The sequence below is a fragment of the Neolamprologus brichardi genome, chromosome 7, assembly GCF_056152115.1.
Source record: "Neolamprologus brichardi isolate AB-2024 chromosome 7, ASM5615211v1, whole genome shotgun sequence".
Taxonomy (NCBI): domain Eukaryota; kingdom Metazoa; phylum Chordata; class Actinopteri; order Cichliformes; family Cichlidae; genus Neolamprologus; species Neolamprologus brichardi.
The window spans coordinates 10,893,000-10,910,778 of NC_142110.1; the positions used below are offsets into that span (position 1 = coordinate 10,893,000).

Sequence of the window (17,779 nt, forward strand, 5' to 3'; positions counted from 1 at the left end):
ACATCTCCGGGGTTGGATGTCCTTCTCTTCTAATATGCCTGAGCAAGCTGAAGCATGGGCTGCATGTTTAGTGCTGTTCTTCATGCTGACAAAATTGGCTGTAATAATGTGTTTTAAACATTAATAGAGCCTCCATAAAATTTAAAAAAGGGGTAAGGATTTTTATATATACACCACTGCTTATGTGTTTTGAGCCGGGCTACAAGGACAGATGAATGCGAACAAATTCTGTGTCACTCTGCACCTTTACACACATAAAACATCTATTTTGGAGCAGCACACACACACACACACACACACACACACACACACACACACACACCTCTCTTCTCACTCTCTCACTCTCTATCTTCACTCACTGAAGCTGGAGTTGTTGTTCTGAGTGGTAAACATGTGCTAAAGGGGGGGTGAGTGGCTAAGTTTTCTTTTTATCCAATAAAAATGTCTCCTTGCCAGATCGATTGTTGTTGCTAGGAGACTGAAGCATCCTTTGGCAAGGGGCTTCAGCTCTGCTCGTCTGTTGTTTCTCTCTCTCTCTCTCTCTCTCTCGCACTTACTCTCTCCTCTCTCGTGCACGCGCGCTCACGGGCACACACACACACACAGCCACGGAGCTGGCGCGCAGAGCAGTGGCGCCCATCCTCTCTCTCAGTGCGACTCCTCCGAGGGATCAGGAGTAGACTAAGTCAAACTTCCAGCAGCTTGAGATTTGTGCGCAACCTTTCAAGGATCGAAGCCGTCAAGGTAGGTCAAATCTCACACATTCCTGACTGGTAGGCAGTGGTTGTCAGAGTGCAGTGAAAGAATTGACAGTCCGGGAGCGTTCAAGCGCGCGTCAGCCAATCCTACTGTAGGGAGCAATTTGCTTTGAACTTTGCGCAGGATTTAAAAAGCCAGTTGTACTGCATAAACGTGCTTGTTGTTTCCTTTCAGTCACGTTCAGTAATTCTGGGTTGTGTCAGCGGAGGAAAAATGGTTGCTAATCTCTGCAGCAGATGCACGATAAAGATACAGAAGGTGAAACAAAGACTATCTGCAGTTGCGTATTTCACTCCGCGCGGAGAAGTTATTTGGGTTCAGACAAACCGCACTGAGGCATGTCCCTTGGCTTTAGGCTTCCCGGGGAAGGATGGGCGGGTAGTCTTTGAAAAGAGGCATACAGGTGGATCCGATATCTGGATCTGGTTATTGTTTATCAATGTTACTTTCCGTTTGCATCTAAGGATCCACTTCACACCTTGCGCTAGAGGAAAGGCAAGTGGACCTGCACTGAAGGTAGAACAAACAAAATGGGAATGTCCACATTAGTTGCTGTCTATGAGCTATACTGGCTTTAACTAGCAATGATATATTTCTCACTAATAAGCGTAGAGGGGTAACAGAACTTAGAGGATAACTGGATAAACATATTGATTCATATAGCCAAACCCACATGTTATTGGCCATTTTTTTAAAATCTTCTGCACTCTACTAGAAAAACAACTGCAAATTACAGTTTTATAAACAGTGAAAAATCATGGCCCGTGTCGGAATTCATGTAGAGCAGGTGCGTTTTTATAAGCCCCAAGAGAGAGGCTGTAATTAGCTTTAATATATTAAGGGTCTATAATGTGCTGTCTTTTAAAAACAAACATAAAAACAAAAACAATGCATTTTAGGTGTGTGTATTTTTGTGTTTAATTCTTACTGGTGTGCATTTTGGACACACTTCAGAACAGATATCATTCCTGCCCCACACCACCCATGCTGAAACATGCATCAATGTGTTGATTAGTCAGTGAAAGACTTTTGGTTATTCTTAATTAATTTTAACCAAAATTGTCATATTTTTCTAGAATGATATGCAGCAGATAAGGACAAAATAATGTTTCTGTTATACTGGAGTTACTGTATTGAATTGGGAACCACTAGGTGATATAGAATTTTACCAAACCATGATCAAATGTCCATCTGTGATAATCATATACGGTTGTTTTTTTTGTTTTTTTAGCTCTATTAGGAATACGATATCAAAATGATTAGGTTACTAAATAACAAGCAATGAGAATTTTTAAATTAACTATGTTGCTCAGTTAGATAAGAGTGTATTTGCTCAACGTGAACATGTTATCATTGCTTGTGTAAAATGACAGCTACATGCTTTTTCAGAATAATATATATGAATATAAAATATTCATGTTTCTATGATTATGATTTTTATGTATATTGTAAAAATGTGATGTTTGATTAACTAGGCTGGGATGTCCTTATTGATATAAAGCAACATCCCTGAGTGCAAATTCTTTGTGAAACTTGTTGCATAACTAAGTTTAATTTAACAATTGTACAGAGAGTTTGCACATCAATAACTCTCTGCATGTGCGTGCAAGGATGACAACTATAGGTGGGGATGTAGTGACATGTTAAGACTTTAACTTATGTTTACATGCTTATGTGTAAATGTATTTATGTGTGTTCTTCAGTGTCAGGAGATGTTAATCTGTGGGTAAGGCAGCTGAAAATTTCTCCTGCTGAATGGATGTATTTTGTTATCAAATGTGCTTACAAGCTTCTGATTGCGATTTCGATTTGTTTGTATGTACTATATATGTCGAAATGGTCATGTACATTCCACACACTACACCTAACTGAACTGGATGTGCTACAGAACCTCATCATTAGCTGCTGTAGAGCAGTGCAAAGTGTGTGTATGTGCATGCTTGTGTTGTATCATAGATTCTGACTTTAGAAGAAACGCTGACCACTACATATTATGGGATGATGTTTTCTGTGATGCGATGACAAAATGACTTTATTAGTTTATATATTTTTCTTTTAAATCAGACGTATTAGCCAAAGTCCTTTTTCTAGAGCCATAAATGAGAGATTATGGTGAGAATTTATGTAGCAGTCAGTTCTTTAAGCTTTTATAGGACATTTAAAAAGTTTTATTATTCATGGGGCACAGTGGCAGTTAATAGCAGTTAAATCCAAAAGCGACTTGTGTATTAGAAATATAACAAAGTACTCATAGAAATTTTTAGAACGTCACCTTTATAATGACCTCTTTTCTGCAGCTATAGCCATATGTGCTGTGGGGAGCTCTAACATCCTCAAATGCACCTGCTCAACAGCTTGACAGGATTGTGGATGACAGCTGAGACGGAGGTGTGTTTAATCATAAGTTGGTGACTATATGTTACCAATAGTAGGATGTACATTAACTGCTGAGAAAAAAAGGAGAGAGGAAAAGGGGAATTTTGCTGCAAGAGTGTTTTTTAAGACATTATATATATTTTTGTTATATTCAATTAAAAGTCGCCCACTGCTAACAAGGGCTAAACTTCTTCTTTTTTTTTACAGAAACCTCTAATAGGAGGTGATTTCAGTACATTAATTATTTTGGAGGAAGTTTACTAAATCTTATCAAGGCATACAGTACATATTGTACAGAACATCTGTTATGCAGTGGCTTTGGGACTGTGGGATTTTAGAAAGCAATATGGATATTCCATGTTGTGTTATTTATTTCTTTATTTATCTATGTGACTAATGTCCTAGCCAATTAAAAACAGAACATAATTTTACTGAGTATAAAAGGATGAGAACATTTAAAGAACTATCAAAGCTGAGCAAAATTTAATAGACAAGGATGAAAATATACAAATATTTTTGCATGATTTAGAACTATTTGAAACAATCACATTATATAATTATCATGTGAAATTTTGCTGAGATGCGTGGCGCTCCAGTGAAGAGGATTAAGTGTGACTAACTGGAATATAAATAATTTTAAATAATATCTTTATTTAATCGTTTGTGCGTATGTTAAAAATATCATTTGTATGTTACATTTTTTAAAAGGATATTTTCCTGTTAAAATGTTTGATGAAGCATACGTCACTAAAACCGAAGCATAGAAAAAGCTGCCACTGACAGTCAATTACCAGCTTTTGCTCCTATTTCACAGTAATATTCATTTAAACTGGTCAACGGTGTCTCCATACTTTTGACGCTCAGGTGTTTCTGAGGACAGCAGAGTGCTTTTTTATGTCGCTGTCCTTGGTGCTGAATTCATTTTCTTCCTGACTTGAAGTCTTTGTAGGCAGTCTCATACCTACAAGGCATAAATGAAATTAACATCACACGAGATTGTATTTTCACAATTGTTACGTTGATGTGGAATCATGACTTTTCCTCTTTTGTTCTGTTCTTTCTCTTTCTGGTTTCTTGTGTTCATCAACACTGAAGATGAGGGGATGAAAACATGGAATCTAATCTCAGCGTAAAGCCAAGACGAGTCTAACACAGTAAGCAGACAGGTAGGTTAAAAATGACAGTGACTTGTTTCATGCAAAAAACAAATGAACCACTTTGATGAACAAATATGGACATGAACTATGTTCTGTTTCTGCTTGCGTCCGTCTGCTCCATGTGTGTTATCCTGCATGGACATGTAGGTTAACAGTTGCTATAGGTATGAATGGTTAGTTGTCCCTATGGGATGAATTTATGACCAACCAGTGGCATCACCACTCATTAAAAGAACAAGCGAGTGTCTATTGAAGTAATTACATGCAATAATTTGCTGCTCACCAACAGCCCAATATTTTGTTAAAGTAGGTATCATTCCATGAAGCCATATTTGCATTCAGCTTTATGTACAACACCATCATAATAAGACAGCACTATCACTTTCATGGCAGCTTCATCACAGAAACAAACAAACAAAAAAACACATGGAAGTTTGTTCCAAATGAATAGATCTCTAGTTTCCGCACTTTTAAATCTGCACATTGCTAACTTGCCACATCGACATCTGGCCTCACCTACTTGATTGTCTTGTTGGGTTTTTTTAAACATAATATTTAGGAGTTTGGCTGTACCAAGGACTGATAATTTGAATATCACTCCTACACTGACTTCCAAAAGCCAGCATGTCTAAATTTTACAAAATGTTTATTTGGCATATTTGTTGGCTGTAAGACGGTTATTGACAAATAAAAATGATGGGACATAATGCTTATAACAGTGACCTAAAATAAGGAATCCTAGAAAGCAGGAGAAAGCATCATAGAGAAAAAGTTACACTGGCATATTTGTATAAAGATTCTGGTTTTCTAGCATGTATCATTTTGGGGTTTTGTTTTTGGTTTTTTGTTAAATGGTTTAATTTTGTGGATAATTGCAGTTTTTAGTGATTCCATGTAGGGAGTAGTCATTAACACAAAAAATAGGTCCTTCATCCATTCTCGGAGGCCTCCTGAAGTTCTTTCTTTGAAGGTCTTTCCAGTTTTATCATTTTGTGATGCACTGTTGCTGTGCTCAACATGATCCTTTCCCTGTTATGCTCCAGTGAGGAAACAGGGAAGTGTTTGGAAATCACTGCTGCTTCCCACAGCTCACCACTCATCATTAACTACAGTCACAGCATACACTGAGCTGCGCACACACTTACCAGCATGCACGTGTATACACTGCGTGCACTGACATCCCTTTTTCACTACATGCACGCATGCATACATACGCTCAGGGGATGAGGCAGTGAGCGAAAGGGCAGTGGGATGTACAGCTGTGATGGTGTGTCTCAGAGAGAGATCAGACTTGTTAATAAATTATGATCTTGAGCAGGGAAACTGTGTGTGTGAGAGAATGTGTGAAATGCATAGTGAGGGGTGGCTTCCTGGTCATGCAATAGCGGCTATCGATACAACACAAAAGTTACACGGTGCAGATGTCCTGACATTTCCAGATGTTTTATTGCTGGATTACAACCTTTTTCATCTGATGCCAATTAAAGGCTGTTTTAACTGATAGCTGATAATACACAGCGTAATAACAAGATGAAGATCCAGAACTGGGTTAGTGTTTGGAATGGGCAATTTGAAAATGGAAAAACAGCAGTACAAGTCATTATGTATGTTAATGTTAGTGTTTTATATTCCCTTTGGTAGGGTGATAGTGGCACGCAACTGAGTTTTTTATTACTTCTGTCTGTGAATATGTGATTTAAAATGGAGGGCATTCAGCTAACGGCTTTATCCCTGTTTTAACTAAACCTGTGAGGAGCACACACAGTGTCAGTTTTCTTCTTTATCTCATGTCACTGGTCAGCAGTGTTTTATCAACTGGGATAGGTAAATGACTACTGCGTGAAATACCAAGTGGTTCTGCTTTCATTTGTATGTCATAACCAGGCAAAACTTCCTGTCACACACAGAATTGTCCAGTACTGTAAAGCGTCTCAGGTCTTGGTCACATTACAGCCATAGTAACCTTTCCTCCCCTGTTGCATCAGGTATAGTAACTACATTGTTCATACAGTATTCACCCATATTGCTCAAGTCAAACTCTCTCTATCCGACCACTCAGCGTTTCCTTGCTCACTGCTGTGCGGGCATCTGGCACACACCTGGGAACTGCATGAGAGCTGTGAATGTCATTGTGAGGTAATCAATAAATAATAGTAGGTACAGCATAGTGCCATAAGTTGGAAATGTCGTTTGGACAATTGTGAATTTAGATTTAATTTTAAATGTATTGGATAAATGTCTTCTACAAAGCACAACGACTGAAAACAAGTATTACAACAGTGGCAGCCACTTCATTAGGTACACCTCTTCAGCCACTCGTGAATGCAGATACAGTATCCAATCAGGCAATAACATGGCAGCAATGCAAAGCATTTAGGCATGTGGGCTTAGTCAAGATGACATAGTGCAGTTCAAACCAAGCGTCAGCATGGGAAAGAAAAGTGAGTTAAGTGAGTTGAATGAGGCATGGTTGTTGGTGCTAGATCGGAGTATTTCAGAAAATGCTGATCTACTGGGATTTTCCCACATAACCATCTCTAGGTTTTACAAAGAAAAGAAAAACTATCCAGTGAGCAGCAGTTCTCGTGATGAAAATGCCTTGTTGATGCTAGAGGTCAGAGGAGAATGGCCAGACTGTGCTGAGCTGATAGGACAGCAACAGCAACTCATATAACCTCTAGCTGAAACCAAGCTACACAGAAATGCCTCTCTGACCACACAACGTATCGATCCTTAAAGTAGATGAGCTACAGCAGCAGAAGACTTCACCGGATACCGCTCCTGTCAGCTAAGAACTGAGGCTTTAATTTGCATGGGCGCACCAAAATTAAATAAAAAATGTTGCCTGATATGATGAGTCTTGATCTCTGCTGGATGAAAATCTCCGAGGAATGTTTCCAGCACCAAATTAAGGCAGTTTTGCAGGCCAAAGGGGATCCAAGACCACAAGGAGCAAGGTGTACCTAAATTGGTCTGTGTGCGTATGCTTTATGGTTGTTGCCTAAAAGTCAGCTGGTTTTATAGCTTTTATAATTTCTCACATATGACCCAATATATTTAATGTTGCACTAAGTACTTAAAAATTCTCACTTCAGGTCTTATTTATATACATTTGTGCATATAGGCTTTTAGTGGGTATGCATTTGTTGTTGTTTTTTTTTTTGGGGGGGGGGGGTGGGGGGGGGTTGTCTTGTTTGGTATTGATAGTCACTCATAGTAAAAAAAATAAAATCCTCCCTTGCTTTAAAACATAAAAAATATTATAATATTCACAAATCAGAAAGACGGAACTGAACTTTTTAATATAGTTAAATAAAGAGTTCCTGTTTAAATTCAGTCAACTGAACTTTTTGTGCTGATGTGGGAACAATGAATTTTACAATTACAGTGATGAGGATTCCAGGGCTAATGTGGGAGGGCAAATCATAAACTTAGTACATAATTTATATTCTAATAATTAGTGAGGAATGTCAGCGGTAATTGGTTTTTGCACATAACCACCTAACCGAAATCAAGCAAAGCCAACCAACATTTGCTCCTATCTGAAAGGCTTTTGTCTCTGTCCAACTCAATTAAATGTACTCTTCTAACAGCCTCAGATAGCTTATACTGTGGTCAACACTCCATTACTCTCTACCTGTCTATTAAAGCTCTGTGCACCTCATGTATCGACCATGCTGAGGACAGAGTTACAAGCTGTGTGAACATGAATTAAGTAGGGTACCACAAGATCTGTGCCATGGTGAGTTAGACTGATGCGTCATGATGTCTCACAGGGTCATTACATGACAGTTAAGTTGATAGATGCAATCCACTGAGGAGTAATTCTACTTCTGACAGGTCCACTGCCTTCTATAGTGATAAACTGCAGGTCTGATGGATGCTTTCACACATTTCGCCACCCTTTTCTGTTTTTAGGTTGAACAGACATTCTTTAATGTTTAAATCATGCAGTCAGACGTGCTGGAGATCACAAAACCCAGGGAATGCACACATGCAGAGACATCTGACTGAAACTTAGTGGGAAAGGATAAAATATTAATTGATTTTCAACACAATGCAGAATAATTTCTAAATTATTTTTGTTTTATTTTTGTCAATTAAATGTAAAAATTTCTCAGATGTTGGGTGACGTTGCTCTTTCTTTGCCATCAGCTATCAACAACTCAAACATATTGGAGTTACGGTGATAAAACAGAGGAAAAACAGAGACAAATGTGCATATTTTATATGTTTGAACACCTTGTTTAACATTGTAACTTGACACGAGACTCGAACGAAGCAGAGTTGAAATGAAATTAAAACTATTAATACAATTTCTGTCACTTAATGCATTTTCATGGTTAAGTTCAAACCATTTTGGAGGTCTCGCTGTACCCCAACTTACAAAAAACAGAGCGCTAAGTACTCCCACTGCAGACTTTTTGTGGTCCTCGAAGGTTAAAAGCTCTTTTAGTAGAGGATCCTTTTGGAGTACCCACTGCACATGAGAGCAGAGTCTAGCCTGTGTAGCTCTAAACGTGCTCTATACGGGTTAAACCTATTTTCATTATAAATTTACTTTCGAGTATGTAACAGAAGGACGATTGTCCATTCTATTATGAGAAACCAGAGTTCAGAGGCTGTGTGGTAAATATTTGCAATTCTCTAAGGTCCATTTCTATGTCATGTCTAACATGATACCACCTTTAACCTCGGACCCTAATGGAGGTCAGAAATATACCGATAGATCAATACAGGAAAGGTCGAGTTGAGTACCTGATTATTGATTTTAACTGGTAAATGGTAATAAAAGATGGCATAATAAACAGAGCTATAAAATGCAAGTAAAATTTGGTATGAACTTATTTATAAGACTTTTTTTTTTTAAACCATGTAGATTTATGCGTTAATACTAAAGGGTTGGAGGGTTTTGCATCATGTCTTGCTCATTGTTTGGTTGTTGTATTTTGTGAGATGTTTCTGTCCTATTTATGGATCATCAGTCTTTCCTGCCTAAAACGCACTTTGTAAATAATTAATGGTCACAGCCCATTGCACCCGTTACACTGTCAGAAGTCTAGGACACCAGTTCTACACTCATGTACACGCACGCGCACACACACGCAGGTCATTGTTTTGTGAGTGGGAAAATAAAAAGTACACTTTTCACACAATTTGAAAAGGCTACACCGCACTCCGTCTTTAACAATTCATACAACTTGAATTCACATTCACTTAACAGTAGTAAGTACCACTGTTCTTACTTGGCCTTAAAAGATAAGAATGAGAAAGGAGAAAGAGATGGAAGGAGGCTGAAACACACAAAGCCACTGATGAATTAACTGATAAAGCTCTGACAGTGTGCACCGTCTTCTAAGGGGTCTGTTGTTCAGCACACAGCAGCAAAGCTCTTTCTCTTAAAAAGGAAAGAAAGAAAGACCTCACACACACACACACACACATACACACACATACATACAGTGTCTTCTCATACTGTGAGATTCATGTCATTGGAGCAGCTTTCAGTTCTGTCAGATCTGTAATAGTCAGATAAACAGGCACATACACACACACACACACAGTCAGTGGAAACACACAGGTTGTGGGGCTATCTCTCCTCTCAGCGTACCATGGTCCATCGACCCTGCATGGCTGCTCTCAGCTGGATACGTGTCATCCACAGCAGCCCTGCCTGTTAGGGAGAGAGTGAGGGCTGTGGTGGGTGTAAGGGAGGTGGAAATAAATGGGAAGAGTGGAGTACCAGCAAAGGAGGGGGGTGAAGGAAGGGATGCAGGGAAGCTGCTTTGGAGCAACCAGAGGATGTAACATGAGAAGCAAAAGAGGAGTGTGGTTTGACTTGAGCAGGGTCAGAGGTGAAATAGGGTTGTCTGTCAGACGTTACTCTGCATCATAGCTCCCAAGGAGAAGGGTCAGTAGTCTTCCTGCTCTCTCTTTTTAGTCAACAGTGCTGTTATTTTCTGCCTGTTCTTTACTCACCTCATATATCCCCCCCATATCTCTCTAATAGGGCTCTTTGATGATGTTGCTATGTGCCAGCTGGTGTCTTCTCCCATCCTTTTCAATTCAGGTAAGGCAGTTAATAGCTGTGTGTGCTTATATAATGCAAAGGTCGATGTCTGCATGTCAGTCTGTGAATTAACTGTAAAGAAGAGGTCGTGGTTTTACAGGGAGCACATATCCTGTTTATTTTTGTTTGTTTGTTTGTTTGTTTGGGCAGATGCAAAGACTTCTTGTCTCCCTTGCTTAAAGTCACAGCACATAGCAGCACATAGTGCACATAGCAACAAACCACAACAAACCAAAAAAATGTTCGCTTTAAATTTTGTGCGGGTGCATCTTATTTCTCAAGAATAAACAAGTAAAATGTTTGTTGGTAGTAGTTTGGTAAGTTTGTTACCTTGGACTTGGGCTTTTGTTTGTTTTGTTTGGTCATGCTTAAATATGGAGCAGATGGGACAGACAGCATTTTGATGTGCACTTTCATGGGCCTAATTAGGGGTTTAATCATTCAGAAACAAAGATTTAATCAACGGTCTTCGTCACATTTCGATGTGCCAATTTCATGACATTCCATCCAGGCGAAGGGCACACTGGATGTACAACTGATTGGATTTCACTTTTGCTTTACAATCATTCTCAATCATCAAATGTCAAAGTATGTCTTTGGAGAAATGTTACATTCCCAAAGAATGGCACCATGCAGTACAAAAGAAAGAAAGGAAAAAAAGCTGTTAACCACTAATGTGGCAAAGGGTGTGTTTTGTGATGTAGCAGTAGTGAGAGTTATTTCATTCTCTATAAAGATTAGTACCAGTTTATGTTTTCCTGCCACACCAAAAAAACAAGCTGAGGTCAAAACTACTCAGCGTTTTAAATAAGTATTTTTAATACAGCCTCTGTCACCGCTCTGCATGAAAAACCCAAGGCTTATTGTCCTGTACTTTAACCTCCTTGGAAACATTTTCAGTAATGGAAAAAGGGACAAAAAGATTTTCTGTTACACAGTGTGTGCTCCACTTGCACCGCTGCTCTTGAGAAAGGAAGCTGGGTTTGGGAACTTTCCAAGAGGTTATAATGAAGCAAACATTCAATTTCAGCGGACACCATGAGATAGTGTAAAAGTGCTGGGAGATATTGTTTGACACATTTCTGGGAAGTTGACCTCAAGAGCCGCCAATTATAGCAAAGCATGGTTTCAAAGGAGTGCATTGGAGGAACTCTTATAGTTCTAGCTCCATAAATATACAATTTTAAACTCAACAACACACATCCATAAGCATGCGCTTACACCAAGACACCCTCAAAACAAACACATAGCCACATCAGGAATACTGGAAATCATTCAAGGAGGATCTATTTTTTTTTTCTCCAATACAGACACACATCAAGGATGTGTGACGGTTTTGAGAATTGATATAAATCTTTCATTGACACCATCAATGTCATCCCCCATGTCCCTCCAAAATATAGAAATTACGTGGAATTAAATATCCATGGCAGGTAATCTCCTGTCAGAATTTGACAGGAACATCACAGTTATATAAATAATATATGCCCATATAAATGATATAAATTTTACAGTTCAAATTATGTATTAGTACTCCTGCCTTGCCTACAGTAAGCATTTATTATGTATCATATAACCTGATTTTGTGTGTCCTTTACGTGCTTCCTGACCACACTCATTCAGATCTCTGTTGGTTGATGCACAAGGAAGCTAAGACATAGAAAGAGTCTGCTTTTAGGTCAACCCCTCAGAGAAGCAGAGGTGTGTGTTTGTGCATGTGTGTGTGCACGTGTGTGGGCGGGTGTTTGTCTGGGTGTGTGCGTTCGTCTGTATGTGTGTGATATTACAGAGCAGAGTAGTAAAGGTATGGCAGCCGCCTGAAGAAAAATTTGAGCTGCCTGCATCTAAGAGAAGCTTTCATCCTCCTACCTGCCCACTAAAGAGGGGAGACTTACTCTCTTGCTTTCTCTTACACATCTGCGCGCGCACACACACACGCACATAAACACACACAGATAAAGTAGCAATCAAGAGAAGTTTTACCTTGAGCTTGCTCCTCGGTCTAGATTGATTTTTCTAGTCACAACGTCAACCTCCAGCTTCTGTCTTATCTCTCCCGAGGATTGCAGGAGAGGCACAAGTGGCAGAATTCAAAAGAAGTGAGCTATGTCTTACTCAAGCCTTGTGAGTGACTTTTTAGTAGACAAACGCAAACTCAACAACACAGAGAGAATGAGGGAGGCTAACGGGATTGCTTCTTGGGGTCAACAACATTTCTGGCTAAGATCAGACATCCTGGTGATGGGGTCAAGGTGTGTGTGCACACAAAATTCTGTTTGCTTGCTTGCATTTGTTAATTTACTGATGGGTAATTTCACTGCATTTGAAGGGGAAAAAACATTAGATCTTATATATCTTTTAATTATACCTTCAAAACAATTGCTGTGGACTAAATAGACATCAGCGATATAATCTGGCACTTTGACAAGTCAGCAAAGCAACAGCCTGGTGAGTGTGTAAGTTGAACAAATAAACAAGTGCTCTACACGTATGGCCATTGCATTAGGTACACCTGTCCCACTGCTTGTTACTATAAATAGCTTATTAATCAGTGGCAGCAACCCAGTGCATTAAAATCATGAGGAACTCCTGAAGTTCAATCCAAGTATTAAAATGGGGAAGTAAGGTAATTTTAGTGACTTTAAATATGACATGGTCTTGGTACTTCAAAAACGAGTGATTTAATGGGATTCTTCCATGCAAGCATCTCCAAGCTTTACAAAGAATTATCGGAAGAAGAGAAAATATCCATTAAGCAGCAGTTCTCAGGTTAAAAATGCCTTGTTGTACCAGAGGTCAGAGGACAATGGCCAGACTGCCCTGAGCTGTTAGGTAACCAACAGCACCAGATGACCACACCGGGTGCCACTTCTGTTAGCTAACAACAGGAATATGAGGGTATAATTTGCATCTGCAAATGTAATGGTGCAGGGGATATTGTCTTGACACGCTTTGCGACCTTTACTACCCACTGAGCTTGATTTAAATGACACAGTCCACTTGATCGTTGCCAACCAATGTTCATTATGACCTTTATGACCACAGTGTTATCCTAATGGCTGTTTCCAGCAGGACAACCTCCCATGTGACAAAGCTCAGACCATCTCAGACTGGTTTCCTAAACAAGACAGTGAGATACTCAAAGGGCCTCTACAGTCACCAGATCTCAAACCAAGAGAGCACCTTTGGATGCTGTAGAGCAGGCGATTCGCATCACTGATGTGTGGCTGACAAATATACTGCAACTTCATAAAGCTGTCATGTCAATATGGACCTAAAAATGTTTCCAGCACCTTGCTGAATCTATGCCAAAAGGACAGTTCTGAATGCAAAAGGGGGTCCAACCTGATAGTAGCAACTACCACCTCATAAGGCGTACATAATAAAGTGGCAGGTGAGTGTAATTTATTTAAGGCAGGTTTTTTTGACAGTCTTGTATTTCCAAATTGTGCTACCAACACATCAAGAATCCTGTAACCTGTATCCTGTTGATACCTTTATGTGTCGATGAGCAAATTATCTGTTACTTTAAACACTTTACACATTTTTAAGTGAACGAATCAGTCTTTTTGTTCAATTGAAGAATTCCAGGGAAGTCTTCTTGAGGTCGTACCTTCTGCAACACTTGCATTATGCAATGAAATCATAAACTGCCAGCTTGTTCTGGGACAATGTATGCTTTTTAAGATTCTTCACAAGGATCTAGGTTTGTTGAAATAACTTTCTAAGCATTTTTTTTTAGGTGTTTTAGCTATAAATCATCATAAAAAGCATACATTGATTATCCCTTCAAAGTAATTTGCATTTAGCTAGTTAGTAAGTAAGTAAGCAAGTAAGCATAATTTCTTTTTACTGATGTGTAGTATTGTTTCACACGGGTCTTGGGAAGATTAAAGTGCTCTGATGCAAAATATTAATTCAAGCCCCTCTCAAATGAAGTTAAAAAAAAATATCTGATATAAAACACAAGCCGCTAGACCAGCCTCCTAAAAGCAGGACAAGTTTTGTCTCATTAGCCTACTCTTGCATGCATTATTGCTAACTTACACATGCTAGGTCTTAATAAATAGAGCAGCTAACATTTGCAGTGACCTTGTTCCCATGTGCCTATACTATTAGAACCTATCAGAATGCACCAGCATATGATAACACAGCAGTTACTGCTTGCTTAACTAACATTAGTCAATAAACCAGCGGACCTCAAATATACAGGCGCTTACACTAGCACAGATTTGTAATATCCCCCAAGACTGGATATTAGAAAAAAATGCCGACTTTAGAACCAGAAGCTACTTCCATCATTTAAATAAAGCCTAAATTTGCTAGCGTCATTTTGTAAACACCTTCGCTGTAATCCTTTGCTGTTCTTGCTGCCATGACAGTCTGACAGTTGAAGACTTACTAAACACGATGCCCGTAGAATGCATGCTATCCATGCGAAAAGAAGGCCGCAGTGGAGCGACTATGCTTGGATCGTACGGCGCTACGCAAACCTATACCCACTCCCAGGGTATGCTTGATCATCTAAATAAAACTGGTTTGTGAATTAATCATGTTTCTTGTTCATGATGTTTAAGGATCTGCCGAAAGATTAGGCAGTAGCATACAAACTAGCGAAACAGTATAATTTCAATCTTTTAGAAAGTTCAAGGTCAACATTATTTTCATTCAAATTAGTCATACAATCACATTTTTATGGCCTGACTCCCTTAAGACAAAGGACACAGGCTATATATACAATGGGCAAGATAGTACAAAACCTAAAATGCACTGCTGGTGGTAAAGTTTGGGTCTGTTTGTTTGGTCTTATCATTATGAAGTTAGACCAAACCATTCTTGCTACTGCCTTTGTGGTTCCTTCAGGCAGCCATCCTGAGCTGTCAGTTTGCCAAACCACACTACGAATAAGCCTGTCAAGACACTCCCGATGGCACTCCATTAAAAGTACACAAGATACTCATGCCAAAATTCTTGAAACCCTCAGAATACAATCTCTGCTGTGCCTTATTGAATGCAGTTAATGTTGAGCAACAATGTGAGGGTGTCTGTGATGTGTAAACCTAGAAATCTAAAACTGTCCACAAGAGATGACCAACTGATGGAAATAAGAATATGATTTTCTTTGATCTTTCTAAATGATTTATTTTGTTTTAATGATATTTGGAGAGATGTTTTTCTCTTTGCGCTATATGGTTAGGTCTTCCACTTGCTCTCTATAGTGCCTCTCACCACTGTTGCTTATTAGTCTCATCTCTGTGGTGTCATCTGCAAATTTTATGAATCTGTTGTTGTCATATTTGGCAACACATTTCTGTGTAAACAGACTGTACTCTAGGGGACTCAGAAAGCAGCCCTAAGGCATGCATTGTAGATGAGAATGGTTTACCTATTCTCACAGTCTAGGAACTGCTTCCCAGAAAATTGTATTGAAAGCAAATCTGTAATCAATAAACAGAAATATAATTTATGTATTTTTGATTTCAAGGTGTACTAAAGCAGTGTGCAAGAAAATGATATAGCATCACCTGGAGCAGTAGGTAAATAATATAGTAAATAATGTGTGGAGGATAGCAGCAATGCAAGCAAATCTATGAGTCCTAATCCTTTGAGAAGTTTTAAGATCTGTTTCTGTAGACCACCCTCATTGGGTGGGCTCTGGGGTGCTGCCACTGACTCTAAGTTGTGAGCTTTAAAATTAGTATAAAAATTGCTCAACTCATCTGGGAGAGAGGCACAGATGTTGATAGCTACACTAGGTTTTGATAGACCTGGATATTTGGTTCCTTATTTCTTGATTTAAAATTAGTGGTACATTTTGTCCAAATACACACACACACACACACACACACATTTGCACACGTATCAAATGTTGTTGTTGGGTAAGAACGAGTAACACTGGAATATGGATATTCACAAAGAATTTAAGATAGTCACTGACCATTCCACTAACCTTGAAAAAATTGTAGCCCTGGGGCCCATGCTGCTTTAATGTGGCCTTGGCATTGTCCTCACAGTCGGCTGCAAGCATTTCACTTTCTGCTTGCAGGCATGAAGCAAGAGCACTGACAGGTAGTTGGATTTCCCAAAGTAAGGCGAGGTTTTTGCCTCTGGTTATGCAGGTGAAATGCAGAAAAAGTTTTGGTAGCACAGATTTTAAGTTACAGAAGTCAGAATATCTCCTGTGTGATAATGGCTCCATACAGATCATTCAGTGCCTCTGCAGCAACATCTCACAAAGGGGATTATCTCAGAGGTAGAATAACCTGCGCCTTTTTCTTAAGCTGTTTTAGAAGTGGAAGGCCTTAGTACAAGACTAGTTAAAATAAGCAGACAGTGACCTGTCAGTAAAGAACCCCGAACAGAACAGAACAGAACACACAAAGGCTCTTTGTATCCTTTGAGAGCTGGTTCAGATGTGAGGTTCAGTCCCCTTTTTCCTTGAGCACTGCATGTTGGCAAGAAATCAGCCATTCGTTTTGTGGAATAGCAGTGACATATGAAATGAAAACAAGTGAGTGAGAGCATCCCACAACCTCCTCCCACCCTGTTGGATTCCTCCAGCAGCATGGCTGTGTGCTGTTATTTTAAAACCAGCCTGCTGATGTTTAGGAGTTCTATACCATACTAAACAAGTTACTTTTGAGTGTTTGTCATATGAACATTTGTTTAGTAGATTAAATACTAATTAAAGGTATTATAGTGCTTCCTCTGGAAAAAAAAAAAAAAAAAGAACATTACATTGTGAAATTTTATATCAAATAATCCACTAGTTCAGACTATTCATTTTCCAAAAATGTCAACCTCAAAGGGAGAAGCACTAGTTAATTTCTACTAGCACTAGGGAAATCCATCCAATAATTGCAAAGGCCTTTCAGTGTTCATAGTATTCAGTGTTCTCTATACCAGCGGTCTCCAACCTTTTTTGCACCACGGACCGGTTTATGCCCGACAATATTTTTCACGGACCGGCCTTTAATGTGTCGCAGATAAATACAACAAAATAAAACTAGTACCGGTACTGAAAAAAAGAAGATTTATTCATAACACACGTGAAAAGACCCAGGAAAACCGAGTTAACGATCAAAACGATAACAAAATAACGCTGAAAACCAATAAAAACCCTGAAAACCATACATTTCACACCTGAGCCTCAACTCTCGCGGCCCGGCACTAAACGACTCACGGACCGGTACCGGTCCAAGGCCCGGGGGACCACTGCTCTATACTTCTGATATTATACATCATTTTGTACTGGTGACATATGAAAACATCTGCCATAAAGATTTAGAAACAAAAGCAATTTATCAGCAACTTAATGTGTTTTGTTGTGGTTAAAAGAAACAACACTGTACTACTGTACTGTACTACTGGCTACTATATGAGCTTTTTCACTTGATCTTGAAACATAAAATATGTT

The 17,779-nt window shown here is 39.1% G+C and overlaps 1 protein-coding gene across 3 annotated transcripts in view; it reads left to right on the forward strand.

Moving 5' to 3' along the window:
* The first annotated feature begins 537 nt into the window (after positions 1–537).
* Positions 538–17,779, forward strand: part of grm3 (glutamate receptor, metabotropic 3) — a 38,446-nt gene continuing 21,204 nt past the window's right edge. Inside the window, exons 1-3 of one of the 3 annotated variants that reach the window (XM_006789426.2) lie at positions 538–744; positions 4,231–4,301; positions 10,303–10,362. The gene's annotated coding sequence lies outside the window, so the exon portion shown is untranslated. Of the gene's footprint in view, positions 745–938; positions 1,018–4,230; positions 4,302–10,302; positions 10,363–17,779 lie in introns of those variants that run through there. The other 2 variants (XM_035907182.2, XM_006789428.2) reach the window with 2 other exon arrangements.